Raw genomic sequence first — 25,733 nt, forward strand, 5'->3', positions numbered from 1 at the left:
CTCTATGCCGGAAAAGAAAACGCAAGTGTGAAAGTAGCCTTAATTGTCCGCAACAATTTCAGCCATTTCTGCCTATAAGAGGATGATAAATGAAGTGTAATATGCGCCAATTTGAAATTGTGGAGAAAGCAGTTGATATATTTGGTGCAAATCAAAACGCCATTCTTTTTGGTGCATTTTACACCAATATTCTGGCACAACTTGCGCAGTAAAGGTGCCCCTATGTATCATTATTATGTATTCTAACACAACATTCAGGGAAATCTGCATCATATAAAGACAGAGTGACTAGAATGTAAAATGTCTCCATTTCTAGCAGTGATGACACGTATGGACACATTATGAAAGCACATTTTGTAAATCTGGTTTAGAACATAGCAGATCTCTTCTGGATGCTGATCAGATCCTAGACAATATACTGAACGGCTTCTGACAAGGAGAAGCTCTCCATACCGATCAAAACTGAATTTACAACGTGCTGTAAAAATCTCTGAGTGATCCTTCCCTTTTCTCACAGAGAAGTAAAGGACCTGCTGTGCTAGCATTTCACCAGCTGTGGAGACAGCCAGACATTTGTCAGTCTGTGGTCATCATAAGGCTACCCACGCATGTGGCATATTTGCATGCAGAAAATCCGCACAAAACCCCCATATAAATCTGCACTATGGAATACATTTTTGTGCGTTTTTTTATAAGGTTTTTGGTGTGGGTTTTCGGTTTATGTTAACAGCCCAATTAAAGTCTATGGGAAAAACCACTAGGTATAAGGTGTGGAATTCCACAAACAATTCATATGCTGCGTTTTTTTAAAATCTCACAGCAGGTTAATTTCCGCGCATAATAAATACACAAAGGGTACTTGCGGGTGAACGTGCAAAAGATCCGCACAAGTTTCTGCGCAGATTTATGTGCGTTTCAGACCCATAGTTTCCAATCTCTAACTGTTTTTTGGTGTGCAAAACCGCATGTAAAACCGCAAACATAATATACATGCTGCAGATTTGGAAATCCGCACAGCAGGTCAATTTCCGCACAGAAAAAAAATCTGCAAAATGCACAGGAGCTTTGTGTAATCTTTTACACTTTTTTGGTACTGTAGTAGGCTGCATTTTTTTTTGCACAGGAAAACACACGTGTGCAGTTGGCCAAGGTGAAAAAAGGTATCGTTTTACTCAGCAGACTCAACCCTACCAGGCATCATATCTACTTTAATAGGGTTGATCCCACTGACAAATGCTGTTTAAATTCTTTATTTCCATTTTATTCCGAGGGACTGACCCCAGCCATTAATATCACCTTGATAGGCACACAGGGTGACCTTTGATGACATCAAGTCACAATCTAAACACGTATGCAGCCTGCTATTGCATTGCAGTCGTAGGGCTATTTTGCTATCTGACGTGGCTGCAGGTCAAGTGCAATGTAGGATTTGTAGCACCCATTAGTCATGGTCACATGTGGCTTAGGGCTCATGCACAAGAACGTTTTTTGCGTTCCGTATACGGGCCATATTTTGATTCTGTATACGGTACCATTCATTTCAATGGGTCCACAAAAGATGCAGACAGCACTCTGTGTGCTGTCCGCATCCGTTGCTCCGTTCCGTGGCCCCGCAAAAAATATGAGGCATGTCCTATTCTTAGCAAAAAAAGAACGGATGATCCAGCACTTGTGGGATAGTTGCTCTGACTTTATTGGCAAAATGTGAAATCGCATACAGTAGACCCCTCTGCACACTAGCTCCCCTTCAGTTTACGCGTTTCGACCACTACTTGGTCTTAATCATAACTAGTAATATGATTAAGACCATGTAGTGGTCAAGTGCTGGATCATTGTTCTTTTCTGCTGTGGACACGAGACTTACCTGGTTCGATCCGTGAACAAGGAATTCAACATACAGGGTGAGCTGGATTTGTCGTTGGTTTCTTCATGTCCTATTCTTGTCCGTTTTGCGGACAAGAATAGGTATTTCTATGATGGGCCTCCTGTTCCATTTCGCAAATTCTGCAAAGGCACACGGGCAGCATCCGGCCGTGTGCATAAGCCCTTACACTGATCTCTATGCCAAAAAAAGTTGATTGCTATTTGCAATCTGCGACCAAAGAGGCAGCAGGTTTTGAGTTTTTACAACTCTTGTTAAGGTTGCACCATGACCAAATCCACAAATATTACATGTGTTTTGCAATTTGACCATGTTATCTTGGCGTGGCATGATCAACGTGGTATTTGTAGAACCAGGAAGAAATGGTAGCACCAGGCTATGAGAAAACATTGGGGGAGATTTATTAAAGGGGTTTTCCGCTTTTTACTATTGATGACCTAGTAAACCCTAGTAAAAAGCAGACAACCCCTTTAAGACTAGCGTTATTTACACTGGTCTTAATTTGCCCTGGGTTGCAGTGCGATGCGACAAATCTATTAAGAGGCTGCCACTTAATAAAGTTGTACTAGGAGCTGGAGTGGATTCCAGGTGTAAAGTCGTCCCGAGAAGCTCCCGCCCACATGCCACCCACTTTTTGCTAAAGTCGCAAACTTTGTCGGGGAACAGCACTTGCAACAAAATTTGCAACTTTAGTATGCCAGAAAACTAGCGTATAGCTATAATAAATCTCCCTCATTGCCTACACGATAGAAAAACATCCGCACCAAAATCCGCATGTGTTACTTGGGAATTTTGCCGTGGATCTTCCCCAGATGTCACTCTTTGCATTGCAAAGGAGAAATAAGGAGATATAAACTTCCCATTTGGCTGCAGCAGTCTTTTTGTCTGTGTGTCTCTTTTGTCTCGCAAAGCTGTTGCTCACTCCTCCCCCCCCTCCCATCTCTATAGACTTGTATTGACACGTGTGATCTGATCCTTCAATGACCTGGTCCATCTTGGACGAATTCAAGTGAAATTTTAAGGAGAAAAGCATTTAGCAAGCAGGCAGGTTGGTAAGTAAACAGCTGATAACAGAACTAGACATTTCTATTTGAAAAGGTATATTACAAAGTTTCTTGTAGTCGCCTGTACTACTGATTTTTGCTAAGTTGTGTGAAAAGTTAGTGACCATTTAAGGGTCCCCACACACATGAATTTGCACCAAACACTGATTTTTTTTTATTTTTTATCCACGAGTGAACAATGGAGTACATTTATCAAAACTGGTGTAAAGGAAAACTGGCTTAATTACCCATAGCAACCAATCAGATTCCACCTTTCATTTTCAAAGCTCCTTTGATAAATGAAAGGTGGAATCTGATTGGTTGCTATGGGCAACTAAGCCAGTTTTCCTTTACACCAGTTTTGAATAAATCTCCCACTGATTTTTTTCTGTTTAATTTTTTTTAACATGCTGCATAAAAAAAAAAGGCCAGAAACCCCCAAAAATGTTTAATTTGTTCCATAAACTTTTAGCTAAAATCTGGAGCTGGTACTTTTACCGAAAAAAAAAAAAAATCATGGGTGCAAGAAACACCCCTAAAAAACCCAAAAGTGCGTAAAAACACCACTAAAAACCTATGTGTGAACCTACTCTAACAAAACCTGCACCTCTGCCAAATCCCTTACCTGCAGACGACATATAGGGCCCCAGGTATGTAAAACAATTCAGAGAAGAAGTGCACTGGGTGCCCATAGCAACCAATAAGATTTCTGTAGTTAACCTGCAGTGAGAAAGTGAAAGCTGAAGTCTGATTGGTTGCTACTGCTGCCCTCCTCTACTTTTTTATAGGGGAGGGTCAGTTGTCCAACATGGCTGTGAATCTCATGGCTAAACTAATAATATGGGGGGATTTATCATGAGGGGAACTTCTGAAGTCAATTTTGCTTGGGTGTACATTACCATTATTTGCATCAAATTTATCAAACGTTATTTCATATGTTTGGTGCATCTTTAAATATGTTAAGAGATGCAACTGGGTAACGCTAGGGAGGCTGGTCAACGTTGCGGCCTGCTATTGGCCGCTCCGCCCCCCCCCCTCCATTGCCGGATGTTTTGACCCGCACGTCGGGGACATGCAGCGGTGGCCATGCAGAGATCCGGACGGACGCGGGTACCAGGGACTGGGTAAGTATCATCTATAGGAGGGGCCCGGGCATTATGGGGGGGTATTTGTATTATTGGATAACCCCTTTAACATAGCCAACCATGCAAACTTTTAAAAACTAGAGTGAGTGGTGTTTAAAAAAAATATATGATTAAGGAAAAAAAGATATAAAGTAGTAGGGCACACCACCACTACTTTAATTTTAAAGTAATAATTTTAGCTATGTTTTAATAAATATTACATGTCACAACGAATAAGAATAAATATTGTTATACCAACTCTCCTTGTGGTACCAAGTGGTGGTGTGCCCTACTACTTTATATCTTTTTTTCCTTAATCATTTTTAGAGGATTGGGTGAATCCTTCTTTGTAGGAGCACCCATACCATTCTTGACTAGTAGGTGAGCCCTCTCTAAACATTTGAATAAAAAAAAAATAAAAAAAAATTATATACTAAAAAGTTGCACATTTTTATGCAAGGAAGCCCTTAAAGTTTTTAAAGTCAGAATTCTGGAGTGAAGGGTGTAATAAATCCAAAACACTGAATAAGAAATATCTGCTGACATAGCTGCTTTGCTGTAACACACGTTTAGGGTCCATTCACACGTCCGTAATTTGGGTCCGCATTCGTTCCGCAATTTGCGGACCCCTTTACTTTCAATGGGGCTGGAACGGATGCAAATCCACATTTCCTGGATCCGCATCCGTTTTTTCGAGATCCGCATCCGTTGTTTTGGGATCCGTTTTTTCGGGATCCGCAATTTCGTTCCTGGAAAAAAATAGAACATGTCCTATTCTTGTCCGCAATTGCGGACCAGAAAAGGCATTTTCTATTATAGTGTCTGATGTGCGGTTCCGCAAATTGCGGATCGCACATTGCAGTTGTCCGTGTTTTGCGGATCCGCAATTTGCGGATCCGCAAAACACTTACGGACGTGTGAATGGTCCCTTAGTCTTCTTTTTCTATGACTGTTTATAGGGTCTCCTCCACAAATCTTGTTTGATGCAAGAAAAACACAACAAAATGCCCTAAAAATGCAACAGGTCAAACTGAAGCTTATGGTACCTTTTTTTTTGTTTAAAAATTTGAGGTACATGGGTGGTAGACACCCCAAGGCCTAATACACGCCACCATATCTGCTTTGCAAAACACAGAACCCAACTGTGTGCATGCCGCCATCTTAAAAGGGTTCTTAATATTGTTGTGGAAAAATTATTGTTCGCCGTATGGTCGCCATCTATCCTATGGAGATGCGCAGATTTGTTCGCATTGTGCAGAAACTTTCGCACGATGGTCTGGTCTTCCCGACCTGTAGCTGATTTGTGCCCGGCCTGGTATTACTGCAGGATACCAGTGTCATGGCGCCGGCTGAGGCGGGAGGGATGGGGACAGTCGAACAAAGGTTTCTTCATCCACGAGGATCATTCGCGCGATCATTCACATCTTTGCCAGCCAATCACCTGTCTCCCCATTGGTCATGATTGTAAGACTGCCCTCCAGCCAATCACCTGTCTCCCCATTGGTCATGATTGTAAGACCGCCTTCCAGCCAATCACCTGTCTCCCCATTGGTCATGATTGTAAGACCGCCTTCCAGCCAATAACCTGTCTCCCCATTGGTCATGATTGTAAGACCGCCTTCCAGCCAATCACCTGTCTCCCCATTGGTCATGATTGTAAGACTGCCCTCCAGCCAATCACCTGTCTCCCCATTGGTCATGATTGTAAGATCGCCTTCCATCTTCTGGTATAAATAAACCTCGTCTAGCTGTGGGAAGCAGGCACATTATTGGATCCTACTTGAGAACGTCTCTGTGACGTTTTTTTGGAGGAATTGCGCACACATCGACGCACACTACACCAAGGATTTCCCGATTGTATTTCTGGCGGTCGTTTTCGGTTGTGAGAACGAGACAAAGGAGCAAACAGCAATATCAATATTGATGACCTATCCTCAGGATAGGTCATCAATATCAGATCGGCGGGGGTCTGACACCCGGCACCCCCGCGAAACAGCTGTATGAGGAGATGACGTGCACAGTGTGCAAGTGCCGTCTCCCGTCTCTCTTCCTGCTGCTGCTATGTGTATGGCAAAGCAGCAGCGAGTAGGAAGAATGAAGGGAGACAGCACCTGCACACTGTGTGCGTCATCTCCTTATACAGCTGATCGGAGGGGGTGCCGGGAGTCGGACCCCCGACAATCTGATATTGATGACCTATCCCGAGGAACCCCTTTAAACCCCTGTAGAAATGTCCCATCCCTGTCTGCAAAACAGACAAGAATAGGACGTGTTCTATCTTTTTTGCGGGGCCACAGAACGGACAGGCGTGCTGTCCATATCTTTTGCGACCCCATGGAAATGAATGGGTCTGCATCTGATCCACATCAGATGTTGGCAAAAAAATACGGTCGTGTACATGAGGCCTAAAATAACACCGCATCTGAAACAAGTTGTGTTTTGGAGAAAATAACTCAAGGTTCAAAACTGTCAAAAAAAAAAATTAAAATTTTAAAAAATAAAATGCAATGTGTAAACTTCATACTGACAACTAGAAAGCAGCTGGCTGTATTTTTAGCAACCAAAAACGGATAAAACCCCCCATGAAAACCTGACCTATATTCATATTGAGGTTTCTACCCCCGTTGAGAATGGTGTAGAGAAGACTGCCACGCCTAGGATATTCCACCGTTTCACAAACATTGCTTCAGGCTCTATCACTACGGTAAGAGAAAAAGTGTAACATGAGAACGTTTGATATTCACTCCAACAAGAACGTACGGTGAGAGGGTAAGGTGCTGCATCTGCAGAACCACCACAAAGACTTTACTGTACACAAAAAAAGTGCTACATAGTGTTCAAGGGGGGAAAAATTCAGGAAAAAAAAGTATAATCTTCACTTCTTCCTCGTTCTCACCTCCACATCCTAGGCAGACAAAATATAAAAAGTCTGTATGTATAATATAATAATAGTAGATGGATTACTAATAATTATCTTTATCAAATATTACCCATTCTTGCTTTACTCTAAGGCCTAGTTCACACGAACGTATGGCTTTTATAGTTTTTTTGCGGTCCATTTTTAACGGATCCGTTGGTCCGTTTTTGAGTTCCGTTGTGTTTCCGTTTCCCCGTTCCGTTTTTCCGTATGGCATATACAGTATACAGTAACTACATAGAAAAAATTTGCTGGGCATAACATTTTCAATAGATGGTTCAGCAAAAACGGAACAGATACGGAAGACATACGGATGCATTTCCGTATGTGTTCCGTTTTTTTTGTGGACCCATTGACTTTAATGGAGCCACGGAACGTGATTTGTGGCCAAATATAGGACATGTTCCATCTTTCAACGGAACGGAAAAACGGAAATACGGAAACGGAATGCATACGGAACACATTACGTTATTTTTGCGGAACCATTGAAATGAATGGTTCCGTATACGGACCGTATACGGAACACAAAAAAACGGCCCGTACACTCGCAAAAAAAAACGTTCGTGTGAACTAGGCCTAAGGCTAGATCTTCTGGCAGAGGAACAGCCTCCTGGAGTTTATCATATCTGGCATAGGCAGATACTGCTTTTCTCCGCAGAAGCCCATTGCCCAAGCACCCTTTTGTTTGTTTTTTGCCCGCTGAATTCCGGGACTAATTCCGGAAAAAAGCCGATTCCCAATAGAGTTAACGGGACATGGCGGTGTTCCAGCAGTTTCTGGATATGCAGCTTCAGATGTTGCATGGAAGTCTGAGAAATATTTAGGGTCATTTCAGAGAAGTGTGTCCGCTGCAGAAAATATGCTCCGTATGGAAGCGCGATTTCCCATTACGGACATTGAACGCACATAAGAGCCACACAAATTTCCATGCAGATTTATTTGCGTTTCTGCAGCATATGCGCACCAAAATCCACAATGTCTAACAGTGGTTTTTGGTGCGGATTTGATGTGGTTTTGCCGCAGATCTCATTCTTCCATTGAAAAGGGTGAAATATTCAGCTAAAACAACAAACATAATTGACACGCCGCATATTTTGAAATCGGCAGGTCAATTTCCGCATGTAACTTCAGTGTACATGAGATTTGTGCAATCTTATACACTTTGCTGGTACTGGAATACGTTGCAGTTTTTCCGCATGGGAATCCTCGTAGAAAAAAAAATGCACATATTCCGCAACGCGTGCATGTGGCCTAATGATTTAGAAGGCCTCTTTCACACAAGCGTTGTGGATTGGCTCCGGATGCGTTCAGGGAAACTCGCACGATTTTGCAAGCAAGTTCAGTCAGTTTTGTCTACGATTGCGTGCAGTTTTTTCCACGCAATCGTAGACAACACTGACTGATGGTGCAATGCGTTTTGGTGCATTTTTTTTTTGCAGAACTACGGAACGGAAACAAAAAACTGAACAATGGATCTGAAAAAACGGACCGCAAAATACAGAAAGTCATACAGTCATGTGCAAGAGGCCTAAAAGGACACTTCCATCAATTTTGTTTCTCACAGCCTATGGCCTCCTGCACACGACCGTATGGTTTTGCAGTCCGTTTTAAACGGATCCGTTTTAGGTTTCAGTAGTGTTTCCGTTACGCTTTGCCGTTCCATTGTTCCGTTTGGTGATGGATAATGTGACGGACCATGTGATGAGCGTAGTGACATTATCAAAGGTCCTATTCCTCAGATGAAGACAGAAGAGATGCCGGCTGCGCGAACAAGTGGATTAAAGGTGAGTTAAATTTTTTTATTTACTTTTTAACCCCTCCAGCGCTATTGTACTATGCATTCTGTATTCAGAATGCTATTATTTTCCCTTATAACCATGTTATAAGGGAAAATAATACAATCTACACAACCTTGAGCCCAGACCTGAACTTCTGTGAAGAAGTTCGGGTCTGGGTACCACATTCAGTTTTTTATCACGCGCGTGCAAAACACATTGTACCCGCACGATAAAAACTGAACAACGGAACGCAATCGCAGTCAAAACTGACTGCAATTGTGTACCTACTCGAGCGGGTTTGCCGCAATGCACCGGGACGCATCCGGACCTAATCCGGACACGCTCGTGTGAAAGAAGCCTTAAGTACATAAAAAAATTGGTCTGGCATAACAATTTCAATAGATGGTTCCGCAAAAACAAAACGGATACGGAAGACATACGGATGCATTCCGTTTTTTTTGCGGAACCATTGACTTGAATGGAGCCACGGAAAGTGATTTGCAGGCAATAATAGGACATGTTCTATCTTTGAACGGAACGGAAACGGAATGCATACGGAGTACCTTCCGTTGTTTTTGCGGAGCCATTTAAATGAATGGTTACGCATATGGACCACAAACAGAATCCGCAAAAACGGAAGGGAAAAAAATACGGTTGTGTGCAGTAAAAGGGAAGTTGTGGTAATCCAAAAGGCACTTTATTGAATATCAAATGTTAAAAACATCCAGGTACTGGTTGCATAAGTCTACGCGTTTTGGGTCTCATGACAGGTCGTGTGCAGTAGGCCTATATGTGTATTTTTATTATTATTTCTTTTAAAAAATTATATCCAGATTTTTTATTAAGTCACTCCATCTATTCTACATTCCTTCCTTTGTTTGGTCTTGGCATGACAACAGCCTTGCTTCACTTTCTCAGACCATTTACTGCGGCCAGAGAGGGAAGGAGGATGAGTGACTCAATAAGAGCGAAACACATTACACTAATAAGCGTCCCATCTTTTTGGGTCAGAGAGGGACACTTAGGCCTCTTTCGCACGGGCGTTGCGGGAAAATGTGCGGGTGCGTTGCGGGAACACCCGCGATTTTTCCGCGCGAGTGCAAAACATTGTAATGCGTTTTGCACTCGCGTGAGAAAAATCGCGCGTGTTTGGTACACAAACCCGAACTTCTTCACAGAAGTTCGGGCTTGGGATCGGTGTTCTGTAAATAGTATTATTTTCCCTTATAACATGGTTAGAAGGGAAAATAATAACTTTCTGAATACAGACTGCATAGTAAAATAGGGCTGGAGGGGTTTAAAAAAAATAATAATAATAATTTAACTCACCTTAGTCCACTTGTTCGCAGCCCGGCATCTCCTTCTGTCTTCATCTGATCTCTGTGCAGCAACAGGACCTGTGGTGACGTCATTCCGGTCATCACATGATCCATCACCATGGTAAAAGATCATGTGACATACCATGTGATGACCGGAGTGACGTCATCAAAGGTCCTTGACCTATAATTAATGCTCACCACAGGTCCTATTCAGTAAAGGGGACAGAAGGAGATGCCGACATCGCGATCAAGTGGATTAGGCCTATTGCACACGACCGTATGGCTTTTTCAGTGTTTTGCGGTCCGTTTTTCACGGATCCGTTGTTCCGTTTTTTGTTTCCGTTGTGTTTCCGTTTCTGTTCCGTTTTTCCGTTCCATTTTTCCGTATGGCATATACAGTATACAGTAATTACATAGATAAAATTGGGCTGGGCATAACATTTTCAATAGATGGTTCAACAAAAAACGGAACGGAAACGGAAGACATACGGATGCATTTCCGTATGTGTTCCGTTTTTTTTGCGGACCCATTGACTTGAATGGAGCCACGGACCGTGATTTGCGGGCAATAATAGGACATGTTCTATGTTAAAACGGAACGGAAAAACGGAAATACGGAAACGGAATGCATACGGAGTACAATCCGTTTTTTTTGCGGAACCATTGAAATGAATGGTTCCGTATACGGACCGTATACGGACCGTATACGGAACGCAAAAAACTGCCAGTAAACGGGGAAAAAAAACGGCCGTGTGCAATAGGCCTTAAGGTGAGTTAAATGATTTTTTATTTTTTTTAACCCCTCCAGCGCTGTTTTACTTTGCATTCTGTATTCAGAATGCTATTATTTTCCCTTATAACCATGTTATAAGGGAAAATAATAATGATCGGGTCTCCATCCCGATCGTCTCCTAGCAACCATGCGTGAAAATCGCACCGCATCCGCACTTGCTTGCGGATGCTTGCGATTTTCACGAAACCCCATTCATTTCTATGGGGCTTGCGTTACGTGAAAAACGCACAAAGAGGAGTATGCTGCGATTTTCACGCAACGCACAAGTGATGCGTGAAAATCACCGCTCATGTGAACAGCCCCATAGAAATGAATGGGTCAGGATTCTGTGCGGATGCAATGCGTTCACCTCCCACAACGCATCCGCGCGGAATACTCGCCCGTGTGAAAGGGGCCTTATGGTTCATGGTCTAAAAGATCAAATTTTCCATTGCATAGTTAAACACTTCAATAGTTTTCTTTTACACAACAGCGCAAAAATGATCTGAATATAGAAATTTCTAAAATTCTAATTTCAATTTCAAGGCGAGCTCTAATATACAGATAGGAACCAGACAAACACTTTCTGGATCAATATTGCAAATGTAATAATGCAAATCTATACCTCAGATCAAAAAGAGGGGCTTTGAAAGGCTATGAACATCTTTTGTGGCAATTTTTTTTTATTATTGCATTGTACTCATTTTGTGCTAAAAATTATTTTTTAAATTGGTCTTTATTAAAAATATGGTGTCTTTTTTTTCTGTACAGAGCTGAGATGCTCTAGTAGCACCCTTTGGATTTTCTCTCTTTTCAGTCAGATCAGTAGCAGAGGGACTCCTTAGGCCTCCTGCACACGAACGTGTGCGCACTGTGGCCGCAATGCACGAACACCAACCGTGGGGCAGCCGCAGCAGATCGTGGACCTTTTCATTTTAATGGGTCCACGATCCGCCAGTTCCGCAAAAAGATAGGACATGTATTATCTTTTTGCGGAACGGAAGTACGGGACGAAACCCCATGGAAGCACTCTGTAGTGCTTCCGTAGGGTTCCGTTACGTGCTTCCGTTCCGCACCATTCCGCATCTCCGGATTTGCGGACCCATTGAAGTGAATGGGCCCGCATCCGTGATGCAGAATGCCCACGGAATGGCGCCCGTGTATTGCGGATCCGCATATGCGGTCCGCAGCATGGGCACGGGACACCTACGGTCGTCTGCAATAGGCCTTACTGTATCTCTGCCCTGTTAAACACTCATTATAGCTTAGTTCTGATCTTACTGATAAGAATGTGGCTTAGGCCTCCTGCACACGACCGTTTTTTTTTTTTCGTTTATTGGCCGTTTTTTGCGTTCCGCATATTGATTTCAATGGTTCAGCAAAAAAAAAAAACGGAATGTACTCCGTATGCATTCCGTTTCCGTATTTCCGTTGAAAGATAGAACATGTCCTATTATTGCCTGCAAATCACGTTCCGTGTCTTCCGTATCCGTTCCGTTTTTGCGGAACCGTCTATTAAAAATTTTATGCCCAGCCCAATTTTTTCTATGTAATTACTGTACACTGTATATGCCATACGGAAAAACGGAACGGAAACCCAAAGGTAAACAAAAAAATGGAACAACGGATCCGTGAAAAATGGACCGCAAAACACTAAAAAAGCCATACGGTCGTGTGCAGGAGGCCTTAAATAAGTGTTTATGACCATCTTAGTAGTTTAGAGATAAGGTTTATTAGATGACAAAGTGAAAGTACCAGTTAAACAGCTAGAAAAACTGTTAACCCTTTGTGACAGAACAGATCAATATTTTTAATAAAAGGCCAATTGAAAAAAAAAAAAATTTTTTGCCAAAAATAAGTAACATGCAATCATAAAAAAAAAAATATACATAGCCTTTGAGGAGCAAAGAGGGATAGAGGGACTTGGGTTGAAAGTAGGCACTGTCCCTCTAAAAGTAGGACACTTGGGAGGTCTGAATAAGGCCTCCTGCACACAACCGTTTTTTTCCCCCCGTTTACTGGCCGTTTTTTGAGTTCCGTATACGGAACCATTCATTTCAATGGTTCTGCAAAAAAAACGGAATGTACTCCGTATGCATTCAGTTTCCGTATTTCAGTTTTTCCGTTTAAAGATAGAACATGTCCTATTATTGCCCGCAAATCACGTTCCGTGGCTCCATTCATTTCAATGGGTCCGCAAAACAACGGACCACATACGGAAATGCATCCGTATGTCTTCCGTTTCCATTCCGTTTTTTGCGGAACCATCTATTGAAAATGTTATGCCCAGCCCAATTTTATCTATGTAATTACTGCATATGCCATACGGAAAAACGGAACGGAAACACAACGGAAACAAAAAACGGAACAACGGATCCGTGAAAAATGGACCGCAAAACACTGAAAAAGCCATACGGTCGTGTGCAGGAGGCCTAAGTGCTATGCTATTTTGTGGCCATTTTATCAAGGTCTATGAAAAGAACAATAGAGGTGTCATCCTAAATTCTACAACTACTGTTTTACTGGTGGACAACCTCTCAGCACAAGTAAACTAACAAAAGGATGCCTACCTATAGAGGAGTGTAATCTCTCTGTGTTGAGAAGGACAAGATTTTGTATTTTTGAGTGGCACAGTACTGCCGAAATGAAAAAGAAAAACATCAAAAATTCTACAACTGTATTCTATAAATATTAGGCAGAATTTTTAGGGTCAGTGGTGTTTTCCTTTTATTTTTTTGCAGTATCAGCATGCTCTGTGTCTGGAAAGGGGGGGGGGGTATATACTTTCCTATTAAAAGAAAAACATACAAAAAATACCATTAAATAAGCCCCCTGGTAAAACATACTACATGGGGAAGAACACCTCAAAAACAAAAAACTAAGAAGACAAGCTTTTTTGGTCCAGAAATGCACCACAGAAAACTGTCTGTGGAAGCATCCTTAGGCCTCATGCACAAGAACGTTGTGTGCCCGTGGCCGTATTGCGGCCCGCATACGGCAGGTCTGCAATACACGGGCACCGGCCTGTGTGCTCTCTGCATCATGGATGTGGACCCATTCACTTGAATGGGTCTGCAATCACGGAGATACGGAACAGAAGCACGGATCGGAACCCCACAGAAGCACTACAGAGTGCTTCCATGGTGATTTTGGTCATTCCTCCGCACCGCAAAAAAATAGAACTTGTTCTATTTTTTTCCAGTGTGGACAGATCACAGACCCATTCAAGTTGAACGGGTCTAAATCCTTCCCGGCCGCCACACGGACGCTGCCCGTGCATTGAGGACTGCAAATTGCGGTCCCTAATGCACGGAACAGACGCACAACGTTCGTGTGCATGAGCCCTAAATTTGGGTAATTAGACCTGTGGTCAGTCTGGGATTTGTGACTACGTCCCTCTAAAAGAGGCCTAATGGAAACATTTGTACCACCTCCGTGCTTTGGACCTAGTCATAGTTTGGGCTTGGGCCATGTTCACATATGTGCTAGTTATTTCAGCTGTTCTGTTCCATTAGAAAAGCAGGAAAATGAAAAGGACAGAAATGCCCGATTCGGCAGAGAAACCAATGGAGCCGAAAAGACCCCACTGACTATAATGGGGTCAGTTTGGTTTCCGTTCAGGTGTCTGCTTTTTCAGCGGAAAAAAAGTCCTGCATGTAGGACTTTTTTGTCTGCTGCTATTTGGCATAATCTGCGACAGAGCCTCCAACAAAGATGTGAACATGCCGTCACCAATACTGAGGTAAAATACTCATCTAAATACGGCCATGTGAAGTGGTCTTGAGTTGGGTCCACACAGGTTTTTTTTCTTACATTCTTCATTGCACTATTTTTTTTAGACAACACCACAACCATATATTAGTCTAGGGCTACACAGCGACGTGTCGTGCGACAATAAGGCTACTTTCACACTCCCGTTTTGGCTTTCCGTTTGCGAGATCCGTTCAGGGCTCTCACAAGCGGTCCACAACGGATCAGTTTTGCCCTAATGCATTCTAAATGGAAAAGGATCCGTTCAGAATGCATCAGTTTGCCTCCGATCAGTCTCCATTCCGCTCTGGAGGTGGACACCAAAACGCTGCCTGCGGCGTTCTGCTGTCCGCTTGACTAAACTGAGCCAAGCGGATCCGTCCTGGCACACAATGTAAGTCAATGGGGACGGATCCGTTTTCTCCGACACAATCTGGCACAAAAGAAAACAGATCTGTCTCCCATTGACTTTCAATGGAGTTCATGACCGATCCGTCTTGGCTATGTTACAAATAATACAAACAGATGCGTTTATGACGGATGCCTGCAGTTGTATTATTGTAACGGATCCGTTTTTGCAGATCCATGACGAATCTGCCCAAAACGCGAGTGTGAAAGTGGCCTAAGTCGAGTGACAAAAAGGGAACAACTACACTGCAATATGTGTCGCACCAATGTCATGTGACAAAAATCCAACTTTGATGATTTTTTTGCGACCGTCGTGTCACAGTTGAAGCATGTCGCATGGACACTATTAACCCATTCTAAAAAATGTTGCGCGACTTTTCGGCCCCACATGTCGCTGTGTAGCCCTAGCTTTAATAATGAGAATATGATTAAAAAGAAAAAAAAATTCATACAATAGGAAAGGAAAAGAAAAAGTCAAGTTCTTATCCATGACAATCAGATGGCTGTTTGCACTTTCCAAATGACTTCGGAGAAATGAGACCTGAAATCTCTTCCACTTTTCCCTGGAACTCATTTTTTCCTAAAGTATCCATTTTAGTCCGTCAAAGCAGCAAATTAATAGTTAGGGATCATTCACACTGACAAAATCAATTATTTTAGGCCTCATGCACACGACCGTTGTGTGCATCCGTGTCCGTTGTTCAGTCTTCCGTGATTTTCTGCGGACCCATTGACTTTCAATGGGTCCGTGGAAAACTTGGAAAATGCACCGTTTGTCATCCGCGTCCGTGATCAGTGTTTCCAGTCACTCCAAAAAATAGGACCTGTCCTATTTTTTTGATGGACAACGGTTCGCGGACCCATTCAAGTCAATGGGTCCGTGAAAAAACACGGAGGCACACAAGATTGTCATCCGCGTCCGTGATCCGTGTCCGTTTTTTTCCTATCATTTTCAAGGCAAACTTGACTTAGATTTTTTTTTCACTTTTCTTGTCTGGTGATTCTCCAAAAATCAAGGAAGACACACGGAAAAAAAAAAACAGACACGGATCACGGAACAACGGAACCCCGTTTTGCGGATCATGAAAAAATACTGCCGTGTGCATGAGGCCAAAGTTTGAGGTTTAGGAATTTTAAGAAAAACACATAGGTGCTTTCACACTTTTTTTTCTTTTTTGCACCACATCTTGGGAAATTTGATGCGGGACACGAAGTTTTTTTTTGTTCCTGCCGTTTTTGTTAATTAGGTGGCTTTTTTGTCATTCTCGCTTCTCTTCAAAAATGTTGTATGCCGTGGCTCAGCTTGATCAGGCGTCTTCATGTCACAACACAAGAAGTGCTGCAAAACTAGAAGGGGCCAATTAAAAAAAGTTCTGCTTAGGCCTCATGCACACGGCCATTGTGCTGTCGACATCCGTTGCTCTGTTCCGTGGACCGCGAAAAAAAAATAACATGTCCTATGCGGACAAGAATAGGCAGTTATATTAAAGGCTGTCCGTGCCGTTTCGCAAATTGCGGAACACACACGGACGCCATCCGTGTTTTGCGGATGCACGATTTGCGGACCGCAATACACACAACGGTCGTGTGCATGAGGCCTTACACTGGTGTTTTATTTTTTTTACTGGTAAAAAAAAAAAAGCTAGTGCAAATTCATGTGTGTAAGGACCCTTAGGCCTCTTTCACACGGGCGTTGCGGGAACATGCGCGATTTTTCCACGCGAGTGCAAAACATTGTAATGCGTTTTGCATTCGCGTGAGAAAAATCGCGCATGTTTGGTACCCAAACCCGAACTTCTTCACAGAAGTTCGGGCATGGGATCGGTGTTCTGTAGATTGCATTATTTTCCCTTATAACATGGTTATAAGGGAAAATAATAGCATTCTGAATACAGAATGCAAAGTAAAATAGGGCTTGGGGGGTTAAAAAAATAAAAATAAAATTTAACTCACCTTAATCCACTTGCTCGCGCAGCCGGCATCTCTTCTGTCTCCTTCTTTGCTGATTGCAGGAAAAGGACCTGTGTTGACGTCACTCCGGTCATCACATGGACCATCACATGATCCATCACCATGGTAAAAGATCATGTGACGGACCATGTGATGACCGGAGTGACGTCACCACAGTTTTTTTTCCTGCAATCAGCAAAGAAGGAGACAGAAGAGAAGCCGGGCTGCGCGAGCAAGTGGATTAAGGGGAGTCTAATTATTTTTTAACCCCTCCAGCCCTATTTTACTATGCATGTTATAAGGGAAAATAATAATGATCGGGTCCCCATCCCGATTGTCTCCTAGCGACCGTGCGTGAAAATTGCACCGCATCCGCACTTGCTTGCGGATGCTTGCGATTTTAACGCAACCCCATTCATTTCTATGGGGCCTGCGTTACGTTAAAAACGCACAAAGAGGAGCATGCTGCGATTTTCACGCAACGCACAAGTGATGCGTGAAAATCACCGCTCATGTGCACAGCCCCATAGAAATGAATGGGTCGGGATTCAGTGCGGGTGCAATGCGTTCAACTCACGCATCGCATCCGCGCGGAATACTCGCCCGTGTGAAAGGGGCCTTAGGCTACATGCAATACAGTACTGCTGCAAGGGTGAGATCTGCAGCAAACCTGCATCAATTCTGCACAAAAAAACCCAGCAAGTAACACATATGGTTTTTGGTAAGGATTTGGTGCAGAAAAACATAGAAATAGGCACCTAAATTTGTGCAGAATTTATGCAAGACAGGTAGCGTTAGGAAGCTTTCAAATGCTGCAGAATTTTCTGCGACTGAAAATCAGTTCCATCCAGCTTGCAGAAATCCATGCGTTTACCGCCCCATTGAAAAGAATAGAACTGAAAATTTTGCAACAAAATCTGGAGCGTGTGCCCTTACAGAGGTTTTGCAATTATGTAATTGGCCATGCATTTTTTTTAAAGCTAACAAAAAACATTTATTTACATGTTTCACAACCTATTATCACATTGGCAAATTACTTTGTGTGAAAATGGGAGAAAGAGACCCCGGCAGGTTCCCCTGGGTGGAGCCTAACTATGAAGATACCGGAGGCTATAACCGGAGAACGGAGCGGCGCCCGGGGATAACAGTAAGTGCAGGGGGATCCCTGGGCGCCGCTCTCTATGTCTGTATAGTTAGTTTAGATGTTTTATTCTAGTGAAAGGTCCTCTTTAAATAACATATATGCTGCGGCTCATATTTTACTAAATAGACTTTAAAGTAACATCTGGAGCAGTATTTTTGAACAAAAAATTGCTTGAAAAATACCAAAAGACACAGTATGTTGGTTTTCTGAAGAAAAAAAAAAAAAAAACATCACCAGCACAAAAAAAAAAAATGAAAAAAACACTTGTGTGTCCTGTGTTTCATATTTTCCACAGACCTTCAACTAAACATCTACAGTTGGTGTTTTTACCACACATAAAACACAAAAGTACACAAACGCCACCAAAAGCCTGTGTGGACTTCTAATCCTGTGCGTCTCTGCCCAATCTCCACTGTATTGTATAATTCCGTCAGTACAAATTATTACAGGGGAGGTCGGGCAGAGACACACAGCATTATAAATCATTATAATGCAGTGCAGTTCTGTCACAGGAGCAGAGTTCACTATGAGAAATCACGCTTCTACATGTCTGAAATTAGCCTTAGGCCCCTTTCACACGGGCGAGTATTCTGCGCGGATGCGATGCGTGAGTTGAACGCATTGCACCCGCACTGAATACTGACCCATTCATTTCTATGGGGCTGTTCAGATGAGCAGTGATTTTCACGCAACGCAGGCCCCATAGAAGTGAATGGGGTTGCGTGAAAATCGCAAGCATCCGCAAGCAAGTGCGGATGCAGTGCGATTTTCACGCACGGTTGCTAGGAGACGATCGGGATGGAGACCCGATCATTATTATTTTCCCTTATAACATGGTTATAAAGGAAAATAATAGCATTCTGAATACAGAATGCATAGTAAAATAGCGCTGGAGGGGTTAAAAAAAAAATAATATATATTTAACTCACCTTAATCCACTTGATCGCGTAGCCCGGCATCTCCTTCTGTCTTCATCTGATCTCTGTGCAGCAATAGGACCCGTGGTGACGTCACTCCGGTCATCACATGATCCATCACATGATCTTTTACCATGGGGATGGATCATGTGATGACCGGAATGACATCACCACAGGTCCTATTGCTGCACAGAGCTAAGATGAAGACAGAAGGAGATGCCGGGCTACGCGATCAAGTGGACTAAGGTGAGTTAAATTATTTTTCTATTTTTTTTAACCCCTCCAGCGCTGTTTTACTATGCATTCAGTATTCAGAACCATGTTATAAGGGAAAATAATACAATCTACAGAACACCGATCCCAAGCCCGAACTTCTGTGAAGAAGTTCGGCTACCAAACATGCGCGATTTTTCTCACGCGAGTGCAAAACGCATTACAATGTTTTGCACTCGCGCGGAAAAATCGCGGGTGTTCCCGTAACGCACCCGCACATTTTCCCGCAACGCCCGTGTGAAAGAGGCCTTAGGCCTCTTTCACACGAGTGTGATGGATTGGCTCCGGATGCGTTCAGTGAAACCATTTTGCAAGCAAGTTCAGTCAGTTTTGTCTGCGATTGCGTTCAGTTCTTTTTTTTTTCCGCGCGGGTGCAATGCATTTTGATGCGTTTTTCACACGTGTGATAAAAAACTGAAGGTTTACAAACAACATCTCCTAGCAACCATCAGTGAAAAACGCATTGCATTGCGGATGCAATGCGTTTTTCAATGAAGCCCCATTCACAGAATATAGAACATGCTGCGTTTTTCAGAACTGATGCGTGAGAAAAAAAACGCTCATGTACACAGACCCATTGAAATGAAAGGGTCAGGATTCAGTGCGGGTACTATGCGTTCACGTCACGCATTGCACCTGCGCGGAAAACTTGCTCGTGTGAAAGGGGCCTTAGGCCTCTTTCACACAACCGTATAGCTTTGGCCTCTTGTACACAAAAGTTTTTTTTTCCGTTTACGTTCCGTTTTTGCGTTCCGTATACGGAACCATTCATTTCAATGGATCCGCAAAAAAAACCTGAAGGTACTCCGTATGCCTTCCGTTTCCGTATTTCCGTTCCAAGATAGAACATGTCCTATTATTGTCCGTATAACGGACAAGGATAGTACTGTTCTATCAGGGGCCAGCTGTTTCGTTCCGCAAAAAACTAAATGCACACGGATGTCATCTGTATTTTTTGCGGATCCGTTTTTTGCGGACCACAAAATACTGAAAAAGTATACGGCCTTTTTCTGTATTTTACGGTCCGTTTTTCAGTTTTTTGTTTCAGTAGTGTTTCTGCTTCCGTTCTGTTTTTCCGTTTTGGTTTCGCAAACGGAAAACGGAAGAATACAATAAGGCCTCTTTCACATGACCGTATGGCTTTTTCAGTGTTTTGCGGTCCGTTTTTCACGGATCTGTTCCGTTTTTTGTTTCCGTTGTGTTTCCGTTTCCGTTCTCTCCAGACAGGTAGGTGTATGTGTGTCAAAGTCAACAATCAAGAGAAGACTTCACCAGAGTGAATACAGAGGGTTCACCACAAGATGTAAACCATTGGTGAGCCTCAAAAACAGGAATGCCAGATTAGGAGTTTCTAGTAAAGGGCTTTAACGGCCCAAAATACAACATATTTAGTATATTGGAGATTGGATTTATTAAAAATAAAGGGAAAAAATGCCCAATATGTCGAATGGTTGACTTGGTTTGGAGTAAAATAAAAGTTATATTAGGAATTTTGAAGACTTCACATTTTTCACCTTTATGGTGCAATAGTAATATTAGTGAATTTCAATTAATCACAGATCACAAGTATTGGGAAAAATACGGTATTATTTATGTATCACAGAAAGTTAAGAATGGGGAAATAAGATCACTAATAGAATTATGTCCTGGAATTAATTTAGACTTAATGAGCCGGTATCGATATCACCAATTGAAACATGCATTTGATGCTACACAAATAGGGAATATTTTGTCACAACAAAACACGAATTCATAGATTTTTGTTACCAACACACGACAATAAGGGTGACTATCTCCCAAGTCTATAGGAGAATAAGGAAGGGTCTGGGGAAAATACTAAAATTTAACAGTGAGAAAAAAAAATGGGCAAAGGATATAGGATCAAACACAATAGAATGGGTGAATATATATAAAAATATAAAAAAAGACAACGATTTCCAGCAACTTTAGGCTAATTTATTTTAATATTATCCATAGAACATATATGACTCCCATATTGTTAAGTAAGATCTATAAAGAGCGAGAATCAAACTGTTGGAAATGTAAAGAAGAATCTGCAGATTATTTGCATATGATATGGAGTTGTGCAACTTTATTGGAGTGAGGTCTTCCAAGTTCTAAGTGCAGAGTCTTTAATATCTCTTCCATGTAATCTAGAAGTGGCAGTCTTAGGTAGTATCCCATTATTAAATCAGAGATAAAAGGAAAAAAAGGGTTTGGATAAGGGGCCTTATGGTAGCAAGAGTGATTATTGCGAGAGAGTGAGGTTCAAAAAGAGCTCCGAACATTATGGAGCGGAAAAATGTATTGGCACGGATTGCGAGGTTTGAGGAACATACCGCTGGTAGCGGATGAGTGGAGTTGTTGGCCGGGGGGGCGGGGGAGAGATGAGAGTAACGAACACTAACGGCGCGCACCGAGAGGACCACCAAGGGGGTGGGGGGGATTGGGTGGGGTTGTACGTAATGCGGGTGACAATCAATCTGGATAGATTGAAATTTAACTGGGAGCTTGGGAACCCCTCATAACAGAGTACACAATTTGCTAGCTTTGTTGTGTTTTTGTTTGTTGTACTTTATCATATTAACTGTCCTGGCAGATTGTGTATTAAGGAATCCGGATTATTGTATTGTCAAAATGTTTTATTTTTGTATTTTGTACTGGAAAATGAATAAACAAATACTAAAAAATAAATAAAAAAGTTTGCCAAACGACATCTAAAAAAGCCTTTACAGTTCTGGAACAACATCCTATGGACAGATGAGACCAAGATCAACTTGTACCAGAGTGATGGGAAGAGAAGAGTATGGAGAAGGAAAGGAACTGCTCATGATCCTAAGCATACCACCTCATCAGTGAAGCATGGTGGTGGTAGTGTCATGGCGTGGGCATGTATGGCTGCCAATAGAACTGGTTCTCTTGTATTTATTGATGATGTGACTGCTGACAAAAGCAGCAGGATGAATTCTGAAGTGTTTCGGGCAATATTATCTGCTCATATTCAGCCAAATGCTTCAGAACTCATTGGACGGCGCTTCACAGTGCAGATGGATAATGACCCAAAGCATACTGCAAAAGCAACCAAAAAGTTTTTTAAGGGAAAGAAGTGGAATGTTATGCAATGGCCAAGTCAATCACCTGACCTGAATCCGATTGAGCATGCATTTCACTTGTTGAAGACAAAACTGAAGGGAAAATGCCCCAAGAACAAGCAGGAACTGAAGACAGTTGCAGTAGAGGCCTGGCAGAGCATCACCAGGGATGAAACCCAGCGTCTGGAGATGTCTATGCGTTCCAGACTTCAGGCTGTAATTGACTGCAAAGGATTTGCAACCAAGTATTAAAAAGTGAAAGTTAAATTTATGATTATTATTCTGTCCCATTACTTTTGGTTCCTTAACAAGTGGGAGGCGCATATGCAAACTGTTGTAATTCCTACACCGTTCACCTGATTTGGATGTAAATACCCTCAAATTAAAGCTGACAGTCTGCAGTTAAAGCACATCTTGTTAGTATCATTTCAAATCCATTGTGGTAGTGTATAGACCGAAAAATGTTAGAATTGTGTTGATGTCCCAATATTTATGGACCTGACTGTATAAAAAATGCTGACGACTTGAGGGGTTGTTCACATCACACTTTACTGCTTCACTGAGGAAAAACATCTGAATAGCTGAGGACAGTACTCAAACGTATCTTTCATTGGATCCTTTTGCATCAATGATTAAACGTTGGACCTTTTGACTTGCATTATGTCAGTTTTTTTTTATATCATAGGCTACCATGTCATCTGGCAATAAATAGACAAAGAGACGTAAAACCGGTCAAATGGAGTCCAACGTTTACCGGTTTGGACTCCAATTGCCTCATTATAGTGAATGAATCCACCAATACTAGTTTTTTTTCCAGGTATTAAAAAAATATCACCCCAGCAAAATGCTAAAATATGCGCATTCCTTTAAATGGGTTTTTCACGCAGTTTAGAAACACTGGCCTAATCCTACAGATGGCGCAAAGTTAGACAGCTGTCCCCATAGACACTTTTCTCTGACTCTATACCATTAGGCCACCTGCACACGTTGCGGAATATGTGCAGTTTTTCCATGCAGATTCCTGTGCGGAAAAACCACCGTGTAGTACAGTGCCAGCAAAGTGTATGAGATGACACAAATCTCATGTACACTATGCGGATTTATTCTGTACAGAAAGTGACCTGCCGTGCAGATTTCCAAATCCGCAGCATGTCAATTATGTTTGGGGCTTTAGCTGCAGATTTCATTATTTTCCAATGAATTCCCACGTCCGTGGGTGCGGACCCATTCATTCACTATGGATACGGAGAGCACACTATGTTCTCACCGAATCCGCATTTCCGGAGCGCGCCCCCGATCTTCCGGTCTGCGGCTCCGGAAAAAAAAAATAGAACATGTCCTATTCTTGTCCGCAATTGCGGACAAGAATAGCCAGTTCTATGGGGGAAAATACGGAATGGACACGGACGTCATCCGAATTTATGAGAAAGGCTCCAGCATAGAGCCGAAATATGGCATGTCCTGCTTGGGTAAATAAAGGTTTTTTGTATTTTTTTACTTCATGGAGTGCTGCCCATTTTTTTTTTATTTCTATCTATTGGATTTGCCTGTATTGGGCCAGCTATTGTTTGCATCAGAGACGGTGCTGCCACTTTTTTTCTTATATAGATATATATTTTTTTTTAATCTTCTGGGGAAAAAATATCAACCTACAAATACCCTGTAGAAATTCACACAGCCTGTCACTGTGCTTAATATTGGGAAAAAAAATAAAAAAATAAGAATTAAAGAAGAAGATCTTTGTAGAAAAGGAATGTGGGTTTGCAAAAAAAAAAAAAAAGAAAAATGGAGAACGACAATTCCCTGCCGGCTGGATGCCTGTATAAAACCAGAAAAGAAAAAAAAAAGGGGGGGGGGAATCCAGTCAAGAAGTAATGTTCTGCATTGTGGCACTGAGTGGGTTAAATCATTAACATTAAAAGGACAGCATTCAAAGAACAAGCCCCATTGTATCGTCATCCAGCAGATCCCTATAGTAGAGCCTAAACGTGCGTGGTTTTTTTTAGTCGTCAGTAATAGAAATAGATGACAGACTGTGAGGACAGAGCTCAATCCCTGAGGGATGAACTGACCCCCCCCCCAAATATCTGACTATTCCCAGGACTCATACACACCATGCATTACAGCTGCTGACTTTGCATGAAGTTGTTGATCTCTAGGTGGTTTTTTTCCCCCATTATTATTATTTATATAAATATATATATTATTTTTTTCATGCATTGTTCTATCAGATCAGAAAAGTCCTGGAGAAGAAGAGAGTGGAGAGGGCACAGCTAGGCATGTATCTGGAGCTATCCATGCACTGCTAAAGTGCAGCTGCCCCCTCCCATGCTCACACATATACACAACATCCTCCTACAGGAATACATTGTTGCAAACTTAGGAAGCTCTTAAAAAAGCCCAGAAGCCCCGGGGAGGGGGGAAAAGCCCCTCAGCAGACAGCTCAGACTCCCCCCTGTCTGAGGAGACCCGTTGCAGAGCTTTTTCTTACCCGTCCGGACTTTTTCCAGGCTGATTCCCCGGGCCCGGTGCGCTGCTCTCTCTCCCCTCAGCTCCTCAGCCCCCACCGCTGCTCACTGCCTCATTCCAATATGGCCCAGAGGCCGCCACTGCGCATGCGCCTCGCTCTCCTCCTTCACTCTCAGCCTTCTTTAATTTTTTTTAGGGCATTTTTCGCTTTTCCTCCACCCACTTTTTCCCCCCTTTTAGCTTTATTTTGTCCCCCTCTTCCCCTCCTCTAACTCTTCTTCCCCCCTAGTTCTCCAGTCACCGTGTTTGGGGGTGCACTTTTTTTTTTTTTCTTTAATGACATGTCGTTTACTAGTAAGGTGCCTTGGAAGTATCTTTTAACCACAGGAAGTGCTCAAAAATTCTCTTTTTTAGACGGAATCCTAAAGAAAGCAGCTCCTGTGGCTAAAACTGCCATTTCCTTGCAATGTTCTCGGCTGTGGACGCATTTTGTCACTTGAAGTATACAAATAATAAAAAATAAATCAGCATATACTGCATTGTTGCATTATTCCTCTGTGTGTGCATTTAGTCAGGGTATTAATACACATATGGGGCTGTTTGGCCAGAAATTGATGAAAATGTGCCATCGGGGCTGTGTATTTGGCACCTATAATGCTCTCAATTACTAATATATTCACTAGTATCGAGTGATTTTGGGGGTTTTAGCAAATAGTAGGGTGAAGTGTATAGACCTAATCCCTCCTCTCCCTATGCAGCCCTGGGATGCTCTTTGGGCAAGATTTCTCCGAACTGGTGCAGAAGTAGAGCAGTTGCCCATAGCAACCAATCAGATTCCAGCTGTCATTTCTGAGAAGTCCCTCAGACAATGAAAGCAGCCATCTGATTGGTTGCT

The 25,733-nt window shown here is 42.5% G+C and overlaps 1 protein-coding gene across 1 annotated transcript in view; it reads right to left on the bottom strand.

The window, feature by feature from the left end:
* The window catches only part of SFMBT1 (Scm like with four mbt domains 1), a 134,952-nt gene extending 109,987 nt beyond the window's left edge, over positions 1-24,965 (bottom strand). Inside the window, exon 1 of the mRNA XM_040407409.1 lies at positions 24,861-24,965. The gene's annotated coding sequence lies outside the window, so the exon portion shown is untranslated. The remainder of the gene's footprint in view (positions 1-24,860) is intronic.
* Positions 24,966-25,733: the final 768 nt, after the last annotated feature.

The sequence above is a fragment of the Bufo bufo genome, chromosome 9 (genome assembly GCF_905171765.1).
Source record: "Bufo bufo chromosome 9, aBufBuf1.1, whole genome shotgun sequence".
In the NCBI taxonomy this organism is placed as follows: Eukaryota; Metazoa; Chordata; class Amphibia; order Anura; family Bufonidae; genus Bufo; species Bufo bufo.